This window comes from Rhinolophus sinicus, chromosome 16, assembly GCF_057876585.1.
Source record: "Rhinolophus sinicus isolate RSI-liver-muscle chromosome 16, RSI-T2T, whole genome shotgun sequence".
Classification (NCBI taxonomy): domain Eukaryota; kingdom Metazoa; phylum Chordata; class Mammalia; order Chiroptera; family Rhinolophidae; genus Rhinolophus; species Rhinolophus sinicus.
In genome coordinates, this window is record NC_142516.1 from 140,472,623 (window position 1) to 140,476,821 (window position 4,199).

Below are 4,199 nucleotides of genomic sequence, written 5' to 3' on the forward strand. Positions count from 1 at the left end.
CCCATTGGTCAACTGCCAGCAGAAGGCTGAGAATTCCAGGGAGGTGGGGGCAGGGAAGTAAAGAGCACTGAGACGTGCTGAGTGACGCAGTGGCCTGCACAGAGCGGTTTAATGACCACAGCCAATATTTGGTAAAAAGAAAAAGTTAGGCAGTATTTCTTGTCAAATTAAACTGACTCAGAAAAATTAAGAACATTACACTTACAGTTGAATCATCTGGTTCAGAAACAGATCCATTCTTTGATTTTAAAAGACCACAAACACTCTGTACTGGAAACATAATATTTATGCCATTATTATTGACGTGTACAACACAAACAGGAAAGAATGCTGATTAAATTTAATGTGGAAATGATGACCTGTTTGTCTGTTGCTTACATCACTATTACATCAACAGCTTGTCATCGTGCAGGATGAACAATTTGGTATATTAAAAAAAAATCTAGGCTCATTGAGAAAGCAAAGTGATTGTTAATTAAGGGTTGAAGCAATAACAGAGATGCCTGCTTATGACTCATCCAGGTCAAAAGCAGATTATGAATCTTGAAACTCCGCACTGATAATACAGCACACATTGTTTCCTAAATGCTACGTGGATGGTTCCCTGTGCTTGCAGAGGGGCTAACTAGCTGTGAGCTCTAGGGCTGCTCGGCCCTCAGGGCCGCCTCTTGTGTATCAATAGAACGAGGGATTGGGCACTGGTGATTTTCAGTCTCCACTGCATTTAGAATCATCTCAGTAGCATTTTTCAAAACCATGATGTTGGAGTCCCACCTCAGACAAATTGAATTTAAATCTCTGGGAGTGAGACCCAGGCATATGTGTTGTTTTATAAGCGCTCCAGATATTTCCAATTGCACCCAGGATGTAGGACTACTATACTAGATACATTCTTAAAATCTCTCTTGCTCCTAAAATAATGTGTTTTAGGGCAGTGCTTCTCACGTTTGAGTGCATCAGAATCAAGTGGAGAGCTTGTTATACCATAGATGGCTCAGCCCGCACCTCTGAGTTTCTGATTCAGTAGGCTTGGGTGGAGCCTGGTCATTTGCCTTTCTAACAAGTTCCTCAGTCATGATGCTATTGCTTAGGGAGCAGACTTAGAGAGAGAATCTCTGCACTAGAGCACATTTACACAAAAATACCCATCTTAATGTAAAACACAAAACAATTTTACAATTTAATGATATGTGTGCTAGTTTGGTGTGATTTTGCAACCCAGTGACTTTGCATTACAGAATCCCCAAATCAAATGATTGCATTTCTGTCGTTGGTTAATGGTGACACAGCCCAGCTGGTAGGAGATTGTGAAGTTTCCTGAGGACAGACACACTTTTCTGGAGTTGTCTGGAGTGTAGTTCTTAAGTGTCATAGCCTTCGATTTCTGATCAAGTCTGGAACATGCCCAGGGAGTGACAACGCCTGGAGTAGTTTGAGCCATACTGAGGTGATTTGGATGCTCTGAGTATACCATGCTTAGCACTGTTTTGTTCTTATGACATTCGTCCAGAACTGGTATGTCTCTAATACATTCATGGCACTGGGATCGTTTTTTGTTCCCCAGTGCTAATCAGGTAGGAGGAACCAATCATTTGCAATCGTAGAATCTGTGGATCTTTCCCAGGATGCCCATGACCTGTCCATACACTGAGGCTTTGCATTATTATTGCTCAAGTCTTAACCCAAAACTGGCAGAGACATTTGGTTTTCCTGCCGTGATCTTTGCTCTTCCTCCACTTCACTCATTGGCCTACAGCTCTGGCTTTGAGGCTAGCATAGACATAATAAAGAAAGAGGGTGCAGCCTCATTTGTGCTGTTTGCCCTATCTTCCTAGTCCCCCCACTTCTTGGTACTTAGAAGCATCACACTTTCTGGCCCCTGTTGGGGAGGTAGCACCGTGTGATGGTAAATTGTGAGCTATGTGCCCTTGTCCTTAGCAGGTTGAGCATTCAATCGCTATTATGAAATACCCATAAGAACATACCTTTCCTTCTGCCACCTTCACAAGCTCTGTTTCTATTCTCTTGGCCTTAGTTGCCGAATGAGGACTGTGCTGATATCAGAGGAGAGTCCCAGGATGGTGGGCAATGGACATACAGAGTAAGAAATAAATCCTGCTGTTGTTAGGCCTCAGAGACTCCCAGGTTGTTTGTTACTTCAGCAGAACTGAGCATATCCTAACATAGACCCTGTGAGGTCATATTGCCTTTGTATAGACTCATGCCAACAATGAACTATTCCAGTTCTATGGAAGTCTAGTGCACTATTAATATCTCTGCTTTCATCTCTTCTTTTGGTATACATTACTGCCTTTTTGGAAGAGGACTTTGATATTGCTACTTTAAAAATATGAATACAACTAGAGATCTTTAAAAGTACTTGATGTCAACAAGAGAATATACAACTCCAGCTCTGGTTTTTTAGCTTTCACAGTTAATTTTTCTTCAAGACAGTGTCACATGATACCAGATGCAGAAGAGACCTTAACAAGACTGGTGGCCTTTGATTTCAATGGTCTGTAAGAATTCCAGTGAACTGTCACTTTCCAAATTGACCCGTGCCCCTGACTGTACATTTCATATTTTCCAGTATGTGCTGAAAAATCCTCTCATGGTGGTAAGTATTCACCTGGTATCCTCCCCTCTGCAGCTTCTTTCTATAAGCCTGCTTCACTTACTACAGCTGGTTCTCTGAAGAACTAGTTTGGAGGAAAAATTAAGTGTTTTTATTTTGATGCATCAATGATAAAATTGTACATTTAAAATGGGGTTCATCCAAATGTACTGATGTGTCATTTCCTATGTTCTAGAAACTCAATTAAGAGCTTCACATGAATCATTGAACCTTCACAACACACTGTGAGACAGAAGTAAGTATTGACTACCATTTTACAGATGAGGAAACTGAGCCTCAGAAAGAGCAGGCATGCTGTCCAAGGTTATATAACTGGTAAATAGCAGGGGTAAGTTTGGAATCCAAGTCCATTTGAACACAATCAGTGACCCTTCTAATTGATTGACTAATGTGGTGATGTAATACTTTATAGATGTGGGAAACAGAGAGAGCCTCACCTGGAGACATAACCACTAGGAGAATTTCTATAGTTAGCCAACCCTAACTACTAGTATCATTTCTTTCCAGGAAACTTAATTCAAAGATAATGGTGGAGAAGGATGTGACTGGGTAGGAAGAAGAAAAGTATATTAAAATGCTTTTATATTTAAAATGGTTTATTATAAACAATGGGGAGAGAAATATGCCAAATTGATTAACTGCTCTAAGAGGCAGACAGAGTTGATTCCTTTTCAACATACAAATATTGAACAAAACCTACATTATCTAATTCTATTTCTGAATTTGAAAGTGCACATATATGGCTAACATTCAAGCCACATTCTTATTTCTTTTCATTTCATAAAGAGTGTTGAGTTTTTCCCATAAATTTTCAAATAAATGAAGAATTTTTAATAAACTGTAAAATCCAATTTCTGCAAGAGGCTTTAAAAGTGCAAAGTATGGTGCTGGGTATGGGAATTTAATGTTGTTTCCAAAGGCTGGAATGAATGGAGACTCACCCCAAGCAGTTCTCAAACATAATAGCTCATATAACTATTCTTGTTAGTGACTACCAGTGGCATATTATTTTCTCTGAAGTCATTCTGTCTAATTCACTTTAGGTATCAGTAATAGGCACTTTCAAACTGTAGGCTGAATGGAAATGATCCACTCAGCCGTCCCATAGTGGGAGCAAGACAGAGCAGCCTGGATAAAGTACAATTATCTTAATACACTCCCCATCTAAGTCTAATTTGCAGGGGCATATGTCTATTTTCATTTTCTCTCGAGATAATCCCATAAGACAAAGCTTCTACACTGGAGAACATTCTACAATGGAGGATGAAGGGGCCAAGCTGTGCACTGAGGATTTACCTACAGAGTATCAAGCTCTATGCCTGGGCTCAGCTCGCCTATGCCCCACATCCCGTGAAGGAGAGGATGAAGCCCAACCACTCTTGATCTAGCTCCCTCTCAAAGTAGAAGACATCTAGCAAATCATCAGCTTCCATTTGACTAATTCATCAGAGAAACAAAATTAATACTTGTGAAATTTGGGAGGCAGCTTTGTTTCCCTCTAAAAGGATTTGCCCATCAAAACTTAATTTCTGCAGAGTCTAAATAAACACAGATTAACTGAAGA